The 13,705-nt window shown below is 43.5% G+C and overlaps 1 pseudogene; it reads left to right on the top strand.

The window, feature by feature from the left end:
* Positions 1-11,855: 11,855 nt before the first annotated feature.
* On the top strand, positions 11,856-12,920 carry LOC123739591 (zinc finger protein 180-like; annotated as a pseudogene).
* The last annotated feature ends 785 nt before the right edge of the window (positions 12,921-13,705 follow it).

Here is a 13,705-nt window from a genome sequence, read left to right on the forward strand (position 1 = left end):
ACCAAGGCTTTTACGGTTACAGAAGTCAACAAATGAGACTGCCTGGGGACACAGGGCCTGGGTTAACCTCTACATCACTCGAGGAACAGAGGAGTAGGATGAGGGTTTGGCTAAAGGCTATCAGAACTGGTCATCTAGTGCGTTGTGAACAGAGAATAAAAGGAGCAGATTTCTGGGGGTGGTAGGATAGATTCAAGGGATAATGTACAGACAGGGGTATGGTAGGGTGCAGGTACAGTGGAGGTAAACCTAGGCATTGAGTGATGATAAGAGAGGTTGCATCTCTGGAGGCACTAGTTATGCTAGGTGAGGTCACCGCATGTGTGGGAGGTGGGACAAAAGAGTTCTCTGAGGCATGTTGAGTGGGACTAGGGGCTCTGCAGTAAAATAAAACAATGATAACTACCCTAAACAACAGTATACAAGGCATATTGACATTAGAGAGACATAAAGCGAGGCATAAAGCAATCACATGTGTTGATTGGGAGAGCTAGCAAAGACAACAACAGGTAAGACAACAACAGTTCATCAGCTAAGACAACAACAACTGGTAAAATGGTGATGCATGGGCAGAGAGGGTCAGTTAAATACACACAGGGCATGAATTCGAGGCTGGGGCCGACAGATAAACAAAACAAACAAAATGGAGTACCGTGATTAATGAACAGTCCAGCAGGCATCAGCTATGTAGCCAAGTGATCATAGGGTTCAGTGAACAGCAATATATGAAACAGGGAAACCATTAGGAAGTCGTTACTACGCTAGCCGGGAGATGCGCCTGGTTCGAGGTAAACTGGTGCTAACTTCGAGACAAGGGCGTCACCGACGTCCGGCAAAGGCCGGTTGAAGAACATCAGACGGAATTACGTCGGCAGACCAGTCATGATGGATCGGCGGGGCTCCGTGTCAACAAAGGGTCCAGGCCAATTGGCAAAAGAGGTATTGTAGCTGGAGTAATTTTGTTTGCTAGCCGGGAGATGCACCTGGCTCGAGGCTAACTGGTGCTAGCTTCGGGACGAGGGGGTTAGCCACTATAGCCACTCCGGTGCAAAGGTCCAGAGCTTACGGCAGGAATCCGGTGATATAGTGGCTTCTAGTCCTCTTAGTGAAGAATCTGGGAGGCATTAGCTGTGTAGCTGAGTGATCATAGGGTCCACTGAGCAGGCCGGGAGATGCGCCTGGCTCAAGGCTAGCTTCGGGGCTGGGCCACTCGGTGGCAGCTAGCTAGCTGAGATTATCCGGTGTAATGGTCCAGAGCTTACGGCAGGAATATGGTGATGTAGTGGAGAAAAACAGTCCAATATGCTCAGGGTTGATATCGTGCTGTGCAGACTGGCAGATATTATCCAGGCTAAAAGCGGCTGGTGTCTGAGCTAAAAAGATAAAGACCGCTAGCAGTGGCTAACAATGACTAAATAGCTAGTAGCTAATTAGCTGGTTAGCTTCTGATGGCTAGCTTCTGATGGAGGGTTCTAGCTATAAGGTCTAAAAAAATAGCAGATCCGTATTACATTGGGTGAGGTGTGTTGCCGGAAGGTATATTTAATTGAAAAATTGAAAAAAAGATTGAAATATATTGCAATATATATAAAAAAAACATAACATTTACAATAAACACGTCTTACTGCTACGCCATCTTGGATAACAAGATGACTCAGTTAAAAACCATAGGATTTAGCAAACTCTGAAATGATTTAGTATATCTGTGACAACGAAAACTGTTTTCCCAGCGTAACATAAGGAGACACTAAATGATACATAGTTCGAGTGCATTTCAGAATACAAAAAAACTGTCCAACAGCAAGATCCCGTATTTAAGTTGAAGTTCATCACATGACAAGGGTAACGTTATGACTATAACTACTGTTCCCTGAAGGAGGGAAACTAGGTACAACATACTATTAAATCCACATGTTATGACTATAACCACTGTTCCCTGAAGGAGGGAAACTAGGTACAACATACTATTAAATCCACATGTTATGACTATAACTACTGTTCCCTGAAGGAGGGAAACTAGGTACAACATACTATTAAATCCACATGTTATGACTATAACTACTGTTCCCTGAAGGAGGGAAACTAGGTACAACATACAATCAAATCCACGCCTCGCTTGAAGCCCCGCCTTCCAGGGGTGATGAGAGTGAGGCTTGGATTTATTCCTTAAATTTAATACCGCTCTTCACCGACCCAGGAAAGGGCGGGACCAAACAGGTGTTGTACCTCGTTTCCCTCCTTCAGGGAAGTGTAATTATAATCAAAGTTACACTCCCTTTCAGTCAGTCAACATCGGTACAACATACTATGCGGAAATAAAATCATTCCCCAACTGACCCAAACGGATACTAAATGAAACGGCCCCTGGCAGACCACCCAGACCTTACCCCGCAAGATGCGTCAGTTGTCAATTTATTAATTGTCTTTTGTTTGAAACACTCCTGTCAATGTTGAGTAAGGACGCACACCTGAATACGCATATAGAAGTAGGACTAGTCTACCTGGCCTGTGTGCAAATGTAGGCCTATAAATGTGCCCATTTGGTGATGTCAGATAGTATTTCTGATTGTCTTAAAACGCACCACCACTAATGAGTTGGAGCTTCTCAAAGTAATTTTTTCTTCATTTCCAAACAACACGTAAACAAAGTCTAATCAAAATCATTTCCCTATGACAATAGTTCCTCAAAGTATTTTCGTAAAATATTTCCAGCTCTCGCCCTTTCGATAACAACTCAGCATAAAAAGGGAAAAATGTAATTCTCTGATACTGTGGAAATGTCATAAAATACCTGATTACTTCTTATCCTTTGCACAAATAGCCTACAGCTGTGTCTGTCCAGAACTCACTAGAGCAGGAAACTGAGGGTGTAGAATATTTTACACAATGTTGCAAGCTTGCTATCCGAGTTTCACTGACCCAGTTGATAGTTGATATAATGTTTCAGGTTTGTTGTAGACAGGCCATGTGCAGCCAAAGTGATTTCTAGGATATTTATTTTTATCACGATATTTTCTGCCTGCAGAATGCAATGTTTCTATTTGTTGGCTTTATGTAGGCAATATTTTTACATAGTTGGCAATGGCATTTAAAATTTTCATTTAGATTTAGATAGAATGTAGATTAATCATAGACAATAATTTTGAGATACTATTACAAATTAAATGAAACTGTTCCATGAAAATGTGCACATGAAAATCATAACTGGCACACAGATTTGTAGAAATGGTCAGATAAATTGGCACTCCAACTGGAAAAGGTTGCCGACTGCTGGTGTAGTCGATTACTGAAAATTTCAGGAGCAGAATGGTAAAATTTACGAAGTCCAGCAGCAGAGGTGGAAGGGGGGCCCCCTCTAGTCAGGTTATAGTGACGACTGGCTCCCTCTAGTCAGGTTATAGTGATGACTGGCTCCCTCTAGGTCAGGTTATAGTGACGACTGGCTCCCTCTGGTCAGGTTATAGTGATGACTGGCTCCCTCTAGTCAGGTTATAGTGATGACTGGCTCCCTCTAGTCAGGTTATAGTGATGACTGGCTCCCTCTAGTCAGGTTATAGTGATGGCTGGCTCCCTCTAGGTCAGGTTACGTTGACGACTGGCTCCCTCTAGTCAGGTTATAGTGACGACTGGCTCCCTCTAGTCAGGTTATAGTGACGACTGGCTCCCTCTAGTCAGGTTATAGTGATGACTGGCTCCCTCTAGTCAGGTTATAGTGATGACTGGCTCCCTCTAGTCAGGTTATGTTGATGACTGGCTCCCTCTAGTCAGGTTATAGTGACGACTGGCTCCCTCTAGTCAGGTTATAGTGATGACTGGCTCCCTCTAGTCAGGTTATAGTGACGACTGGCTCCCTCTAGTCAGGTTATAGTGACGACTGGCTCCCTCTAGTCAGGTTATAGTGATGACTGGCTCCCTCTAGTCAGGTTATAGTGATGACTGGCTCCCTCTAGTCAGGTTATAGTGATGACTGGCTCCCTCTAGTCAGGTTATAGTAATGACTGGCCCCCTCTAGTCAGGTTATAGTGACGACTGGCTCCCTCTAGTCAGGTTATAGTGATGACTGGCTCCCTCTAGGTCAGGTTATAGTGACGACTGGCTCCCTCTGGTCAGGTTATAGTGATGACTGGCTCCCTCTAGTCAGGTTATAGTGATGACTGGCTCCCTCTAGTCAGGTTATAGTGATGGCTGGCTCCCTCTAGTCAGGTTATAGTGATGGCTGGCTCCCTCTAGGTCAGGTTACGTTGACGACTGGCTCCCTCTAGTCAGGTTATAGTGACGACTGGCTCCCTCTAGTCAGGTTATAGTGACGACTGGCTCCCTCTAGTCAGGTTATAGTGATGACTGGCTCCCTCTAGTCAGGTTATAGTGATGACTGGCTCCCTCTAGTCAGGTTATGTTGATGACTGGCTCCCTCTAGTCAGGTTATAGTGACGACTGGCTCCCTCTAGTCAGGTTATAGTAATGACTGGCTCCCTCTAGTCAGGATATGTTGATGACTGGCTCCCTCTAGGTCAGGTTACGTTGACGACTGGCTCCCTCTAGTCAGGTTATAGTGACGACTGGCTCCCTCTAGTCAGGTTATAGTGACGACTGGCTCCCTCTAGTCAGGTTATAGTGGTGACTGGCTCCCTCTAGTCAGGTTATAGTGATGACTGGCTCCCTCTAGTCAGGTTATGTTGATGACTGGCTCCCTCTAGTCAGGTTATAGTTACGACTGGCTCCCTCTAGTCAGGTTATAGTGATGACTGGCTCCCTCTAGTCAGGTTATAGTGACGACTGGCTCCCTCTAGTCAGGTTATAGTGATGACTGGCTCCCTCTAGTCAGGTTATAGTGACGACTGGCTCCCTCTAGTCAGGTTATAGTGATGACTGGCTCCCTCTAGTCAGGTTATAGTGACGACTGGCTCCCTCTAGTCAGGTTATATTGACGACTGGCTCCCTCTAGTCAGGTTATAGTGATGACTGGCTCCCTCTAGTCAGGTTATAGTGATGACTGGCTCCCTCTAGTCAGGTTATAGTAATGACTGGCTCCCTCTAGTCAGGTTATGTTGATGACTGGCTCCCTCTAGTCAGGTTATAGTGATGACTGGCTCCCTCTAGTCAGGTTATAGTAATGACTGGCTCCCTCTAGTCAGGTTATAGTGATGACTGGCTCCCTCTAGTCAGGTTATAGTGACGACTGGCTCCCTCTAGTCAGGTTACGTTGACGACTGGCTGCCTCTAGTCATGTTATAGTGATGACTGGCTCCCTCTAGTCAGGTTATAGTGATGACTGGCTCCCTCTAGTCAGGTTAAAGTGATGACTGGCTCCCTCTAGTCAGGTTATAGTGATGACTGGCTCCCTCTAGTCAGGTTATAGTGACGACTGGCTCCCTCTAGTCAGGTTATAGTGATGACTGGCTCCCTCTAGTCAGGTTATAGTGATGACTGGCTCCCTCTAGTCAGGTTATAGTGATGACTGGCTCCCTCTAGTCAGGTTATAGTGACGACTGGCTCCCTCTAGTCAGGTTATAGTGATGACTGGCTCCCTCTAGTCAGGTTATAGTGATGACTGGCTCCCTCTAGGTCAGGTTATAGTGATGACTGGCTCCCTCTAGTCAGGTTATAGTGATGACTGGCTCCCTCTAGTCAGGTTATAGTGACGACTGGCTCCCTCTAGTCAGGTTATAGTGATGACTGGCTCCCTCTAGGTCAGGTTATAGTGATGACTGGCTCCCTCTAGGTCAGGTCATGTTGACGACTGGCTCCCTCGTCATTTGTGTGTCTTATTTATTTAATCAAACAGCGTGCTTAAAGCATCAGACAAGTTCAGTACATATAGATTTTATAAAAAAACATGGGCCGAATGGTAGAAAGAACAGATGACTCTTGGTTGAACAAGATGTATTTTAGTTGGGGACAGCACTAGAACATGATTTTGGGGCTCCAGAGTGGCACAGCGGTCTGCATCTCAGTGATGAGGCGTCACTACAGACACCCAGGTTCAAATTCAGGCTGTATCAAAACCGGCCGTGATTGGGAGTCCCACAGGGTGGCGCACAACTGGCCCAGCGTCGTCAGTCATTGTAAATAAGAATTTGTTCTTAACTGACTTGCATAGTTCAATAAAGGTTACGTTTAAATAAATTAAAAAATGGTGTTTCATGACAAACCATTTTTTACAAATCCGTCAAGGCACCAACTTTGAGAAGGGTTTAAAACAAAGGTTTCAAACCAATTCCTGAATGTAATTAAATCTAGGTACGTCTTGCCTTTAATGTAATGGCATGAACAAAAAAATGGCTGAATATTATACAATAACTTATCAACAGCTCTAACAATTTGCCTCCACAGGAAATCTACACTGGCAGTTATAGAATATACTATATAGCCTAGAAACCTGGTTAAACTATCATTATGACATCATGGATGAATTCTAGAATATACTATATAGCCTAGAAACCTGGTTAAACTATCATTATGACATCATGGATGAATTCTAGAATATACTATATAGCTTAGACACCTGGTTAAACTATCATTATGACATCATGGATGAATTCTAGAATATACTATATAGCCTAGAAACCTGGTTAAACTATCATTATGACATCATGGATGAATTCTAGAATATACTATATAGCCTAGAAACCTGGTTAAACTATCATTATGACATCCTGGATGAATTCTAGAATATACTATATAGCCTAGAAACCTGGTTAAACTATCATTATGACATCATGGATGAATTCTAGAATATACTATATAGCCTAGAAACCTGGTTAAACTATCATTATGACATCATGGATGGCCAGTCTTTGTATTCATAGTGTAGTGAATTCAGGGGGTAGCCCTGAGCTGAACTCAAACCTGGTTCCAGTGACTGTCAAGCCAACACCTTATAACTGTTACGCCAAGATGTCTAAACTTCTTGAAGAGGTCGCTAGGTGTTGAGTTACGGTTTCTACAATAGCTTTCTCTATGAATTTGAGAGTGGTTACATTTCTCCAGCGCCCATTCCTCAGCTGTTTACCAAACCAAGCCTCTGGGCATTTTGTTGCCGTTTAAAAAACCCACACAACCCAGCAATCTGCAGTTCAAACAATAACAAATCTGTCATTCCACCACTGTTTTGGTAATAAGATGATTATGGGGTTGGAGAAATGTAACTACAGACAGACCTATGGATGCAAGGACTGATCATCCATGATATCAACATTATAGTTTTAACCATGTTGAGGCTATACAGTGTTGATTTACATTTCTTTACTCTAATGTTTAGAACCAAGCTTATTTGGGGATCTGATAGGGTACAACAGTTGAACTAAGCTCATGAAGCATGTGTTATATTGTTCAAGAATCAATGGCTATAAATAAATAATTTAAAAGTCCAAATATGGATGTAGCAATTGCAGATTTCCGATTTAACACCACACATCAGTTCAACAACTGCAGAGTTTGTGCCTCTGTTTTTAAGACATTACTTACTAGTGTTAATCAGGGAACGGTTTCTCTAAACCATCTTATGGCTAAGTTCACCGTTAGAACCATTGGGTGCCTTAAGATGCGTTTGGGAAACCGGGACCAGATATCCAGTTTCCTCCTCTTCTTCCACCTCCTTTTTCGATGTGACTGTCATCTCACCCCTCCTCCTCTTTCACTCCATAAACTGCATCCTCCTCTTGCTCTTCCGCCTCTCCTTTTACTGTGATATCCTCCTCTTCTTTCACTCTGAACGCGTCTTTTTCTTCTTTCACAGTAACGGCCTCACCCTCTACCCTTTGTTTTACTGTGATGTCCTCATCTTCTTTAGCGGGAGGAGAGTAGATCAATGAACTCATGGTCGGGGATGTTAGCTAGCTAGGCTAATGCTAACTTAACCAGCCCGCTAGCTGACTAACAACAACAGCGCCGTTAATCACGGTACTGCATTTTGTTTATTTTGTTTATCTGTCGGCGCCAGCCTCGAACTCAGGCCCTGTGTGTAGTTAACTGACCTTCTCTGCCCATTCATCACCATTTTACCTGTTGTTGTTGTCTTAGCTGATTAACTGTTGTTGTCTTACCTGTTGTTTTCTCCAGAAATAAGTCTCTCACTGTTGCCGCCTGTTACAGACCCCCCCTCAGCTCCCAGCTGTTCCCTGGACACTATATGTGAATTGATTGCCCCCCCCATCTATCTTCAGAGTTTGTTTTGTTAGGTGACCTAAATTGGGATATGCTTAACAACCCGGCCGTCCTACAATCCAAGCTAGATGCCCTCAATCTCACACAAATTATCAAGGAACCCACCAGGTACAACCCTAAATCCGTAAACATGGGCACCCTCATAGATATTATCCTGACCAACTTGCACTCCAAATACACCTCTGCTGTTTTCAATCAGGATCTCAGCGATCATTGCCTGCGTCCGTTATGGGTCCGCGGTCAAACTACCACCCCTCATCACTGTCAAACGCTCCCTAAAACACTTCTGCAAGCAAGCCTTTCTAATTGACCTGGCCCGGGTATCCTGGAAGGATATTGACCTCATCCCCTACCTGGTTGTTCTTTAATTGTAATTTCCTCACCACCTTAAATAAGCATGCCCCTTTCAAAAAATGTAGAACTAAGAACAGATATAGCCCTTGGTTCACTCCAGACCTGATTGCCCTCGACCAGCACAAAAACATCCTGTGGGGTACTGCACTAGCATCGAATAGTCCCCGCAATATGCAACTTTTCAGAGAAGTCAGGAACCAATACACACAGTCAGTTAGGAAAGCAAAGGCTAGCTTTTTCAAACAGAAATTTGCATCCTGTAGCTCTAACTCCAAAAAGTTTTGGGACACTGTTAAGTCCATGGAGAATAAGAGCACCTCATCCCAGCTGCCCACTGCACTGAGGCTAGGAAACACTGTCACCACCGATAAATCCACAATAATAGAGAATTTCAATAAGCCTTTTTCAACGGCTGGCCATGCTTTCTATCTGGCTACCCCTATCAACAGCTCCCCACCCCCCGCAGCTACTTCCCCAAGCCTCCCCAGCTTCTCCTTCACCCAAATCCAGATAGCTGATGTTCTGGAAGAGTTGCAACACCTGGACCCGTACACATCAGCTGGGCTAGACAATCTGGACCCTCTCTTTCTAAAATGATCCGCTGCCATTGTTGCAACCCCTATTACTAGTCTGTTCAACCTCTCTTTAGTATCGTCCGAGATTCCTATAGATTGGAATGCTTCCGCGGTCATCCCACCTCTTCAACGGGGATGACACTCTAGACCCAAACTATTACAGACCTATATCCTTCCTGCCCTGCCATTCTAAAGTCTTCGAAAGCCAAGTTAACAAACAGATCACTGACCATTTTGAATCCCACCGTACCTTCTCTGCTGTGCAGTCCAGTTTCCGAGCTGGTCACGGGTGCACCTCAGCCACGCTCAAGGTACTAAACGATATCATAACCACCATCGATAAAAGACAGTACTGTGCAGCCGTCTTCATCAACCTGACCAAGGCTTTCGACTCTGTCAATCACCGTATTCTTATCGGCAGACTGAACAGCCTGGTTCACCAACTACTTCTCAGAGTTCAGTGTGTCAAATCGGAGGGCCTGTTGTCCGGACCTCTGGCAGTCTCTATGGGGGTACCACAGGGTTCAATTCTCGGACCGACTCTTTTCTCTGTATATACCAACGATGTTGCTCTTGCTGCGGGTGATTCTTTGATCCACCTCTACGCAGAAGACACCATTCTGTTTACATCTGGCCCTTCTTTGGACATTGTGTTAGCAAAACTCCAAACGAGCTTCAATGCCATACAACACTCCTTCCGTGGCCTCCAACTGCTCTTAAACACTAGTAAAACTAAATGTATGCTCTTCAACCTATCGCTGCCCGCACCCGCCCGTCCAGCATCACTACTCTTGACTGTTCTGACTTAGAATATGTGGACAACTATAAATACCTAGGTGTCTGGCTAGACTGTAAACTCTCCTTCCAGACTATTATTAACCATCTCCAATCCAAAATTCAATCTAGAATTGGCTTCCTATTTGGCAACTAAGCCTCCTTCACTCACGCTGCCAAACATACCCTCGTAACACTGACTATCCTACCGATCCTTGACTTCGGCGATGTCATTTTCAAAAGAGCCTCCAACACTCTACTCAGCAAGCTGGATGCAGTCTATCACAGTGCCATCCGTTTTGTCACCAAAGCCCCTTATACCACCCACCACTGCGACCTGTATGCTCTCGTCGGCTGGCCCTCGCTACATATTAGTCGCCAAACCCACTGGCTCCAGGTCATCTATAAGTCTTTGCTAGGCCGCCTTAACTCAGCTCACTGGTCACCATAGCAACACCCACCCATAGCACGCGCTCCAGGAGGTATATCTCACTGGTCGTCCCCAAAACCAACACCTACTTTGGCCACCTTTTCTTCCAGTTCTCTGCTGCCAGTGACTGGAACGAATTGCAAAAATCACTGAAGTTGGAGACTTATATCTCCCTCATTAACTTTAAGCATCAGCTATCTGAGCAGCTTACCAATCGCTGCAGCTGTACACAGCCCATCTGTAAATAGCCCATCCAACTGCCTACCTCATCCCCATGTTTTTATTTACTTTTCTTGCTCACACCAGTATTTATAACTATGTGTTGTATGTGTCGCACTGCTTTGCTTTATCTTGGCCAGGTCGCAGTTGTAAATGAGAACTTGTTCTCAACTGGCCACCTGGTTAAATAAAGGTGAATAATAGTCACATGTTCAACTATCATCAGCTGATCCAGGAAATCATTTTCTGAATGCCAGTCAAATGACAAACATCACGACATATGTGAGGTTTGGGTACTACAGTAGGTCTATGTTATTGTTAGGTGAAGTTATGGGCCAATTTGGCAAACACTTAGTGTACAACCCCTCATTGTCAGGCTGATGGATAAGCTAGCCAAAGAGCATTTTACTGTTTGAAGTGTTTTTAAGTATAAAGCGGTTGATTTGCGATGATGACACAACCATTATATTAAACAGAACATTCAAATGAGCCTTACAATTATAATCCAAAATAGTGTGAAATGTACTCATAAGCAACCTGGAAATGGAGGTTACTCCCCTGAGTTTTTCACCATTCACATTCAGAATACATTGTGAAAAACTGAAATCTTTGCTCACCATTTTTGCTCCAGGCAGATATAGTACATCCGTAAGTAGTGGTTTCCTCATTACCAGATATACTACATTAAATAACTAGTGGTTTCCTCATTACCAGATATACTACATCCATAACTAGTGGTTTCCTCATGACCAGATATACTACATCCATAACTAGTGGTTTCCTCATTACCAGATATACTACATCCATAACTAGTGGTTTCCTAATTACCAGATATACTACATCCATAACTAGTGGTTTCCTCATTACCAGATTTACTACATCCATAACTAGTGGTTTCCTCATTACCAGATATACTACATCCATAACTCGTGGTTTCCTCATTAGCAGATATACTACATCCATAACTATCGGTTTCCTTATTAGCAGGGAGGTGTTTCTGCAATCAAATTGCGTGTGCATCGCCCTCGTGCCGCAATTTTATTAAACACAGAAAGGGGCCTATATTGGAGACCAAACGTCGTCTGGCACACTGCTTAGGATTTCAGCAACTTTAACTTATTTCTAGCCTACAATCATCGATTTCACTACTAATGTGAAAACAAGACAAAATATGACTATTCTTGCTCATTTTAAGACATTTGTCCAACAATTTTAACATGACATTACAGGCGTCAATTGTTGTACAACAATATCATGGCTACGCTGTTGGCATCACCTTTTGCAGTAGATTTCTGTTGTTGTGGGCCTTTAACCATCTGTCTGACTTTGTTGTTCACACAGGAGAGAGACGTGACTATCGTGGATCCTCTGGGGAGCCTCAACAACCTCATGATGCTGAAGAGGCAGAGAAAAGTCTCTCCAGATCAAAACACCTAAAGAAACACCTGCAGAGATCCACAGGGAAGAGAACTCACTGCTGCTCTGACTGTGGGAAGAGATTCACCTCCTCATCAGGCATTACAATTCATCAGAGAACACACACAGGAGAGAAATCTTATAGCTGTGATCAATGTGGAAAGAGTTTTGGTCGATCTGGCCATCTTACTCTACACCAAAGAACACAGTTAGGAGAGAAACCTTATAGCTGTGATCAATGTGGGAAGAGTTTTACAACATCTGGCCATCTGACACTACACCAGAGAACACACACTGGAGAGAAATCTTATAGCTGTGATCAATGTGGAAAGAGTTTTAGTCGATCTGGCCATCTTACTCTACACCAAAGAACACAGTTAGGAGAGAAACCTTATAGCTGTGATCAATGTGGGAAGAGTTTTACTACATCTGGCTCTCTGACTCTACACCAGAGAATACACACAGGAGAGAAACCTTATAGCTGTACTCAATGTGGGAAGAGTTTTACTTCATCTAGCCATCTGACTCAACACCAGAGAACACACACAGGAGAGAAATCTTATAGCTGTGATCAATGTGGGAAGCGTTTTTGTCAATCTGGACAGCTGACAGTGCACCAGAGATCACACACAGGAGAGAAATCTTAAAGCTGTGATCAATGTGGGAAGAGTTTTACAACATCTGGCCATCTGACACTACACCAGAGAACACACACTGGAGAGAAATCTTATAGCTGTGATCAATGTGGAAAGAGTTTTGGTCGATCTGGCCATCTTACTCTACACCAAAGAACACAGTTAGGAGAGAAACCTTATAGCTGTGATCAATGTGGGAAGAGTTTTACTACATCTGGCTCTCTGACTCTACACCAGAGAATACACACAGGAGAGAAACCTTATAGCTGTGGTCAATGTGGGAAGAGTTTTACTACATCTGGCTCGCTGACTCTACACCAGAGAACACACACATGAGAGAAATCTTATAGCTGTGATCAGTGTGACAAGAGATTCTCCGGTAAAAGACATCTGATCAAACATCAGAAAATACATGAAGGAGTTTTTTCATGATATCAATGATATAATGTCACAATGTAGGATGTTGTAACATTGTATTAGGAGTATTTTAATAGTGTCACAATGTAGAACCCTAAACATTTGCCCCTGTTCTATTGATTTCAACATGATATGGATATTAGCCTCAGGGGGAAAATCCAGGCTCTGAAATGGAAGAGTACTATTTATGAGATTTAATAAAAAGTGACTAACAAAAAAATAGTTGTGTTACACTTACAACGTTGGTGACGCACTTGAATCAAAATGTATCTGGCTGTTTTCTAGAAATTGTCCTCTAACCAGGGATGTACACATTATGCCCAGATTCCATGTGGTTTTTGAGCTGTTAGTTTTAATAGGACGTGCAACCTCATCTCCCTCCTCGGCACAATTGATTTCAACATGATATCGATGAGATCTGACAAATAAGTGTTGTGTTCCTCTGTTTAGGGACCCTTAAATTTAAATGCATCACTCCAAAATGTTGCTGACTGTCTTCTGCAGGTTGTCCTCTAACCAGTGAGGTAAAAGATATCTCCATTTCCATGTGTTTTTTGTTTTGTTGTGTTAGTTTCAAGAGCAGGTTCAACCTGATTTCCCCCCAAATGGATATAAGATTTGTGTTTTGCGTTTAGCTAGTGCGTTGCTATGGATCTTTATTTATTTTGATTGCACATTTTTCCGTATTGGAGATGAGTTTTGTTTGGGCTCGTTCCAAG

Source organism: Salmo salar, chromosome ssa02, assembly GCF_905237065.1.
Source record: "Salmo salar chromosome ssa02, Ssal_v3.1, whole genome shotgun sequence".
Lineage (NCBI taxonomy): Eukaryota > Metazoa > Chordata > Actinopteri > Salmoniformes > Salmonidae > Salmo > Salmo salar.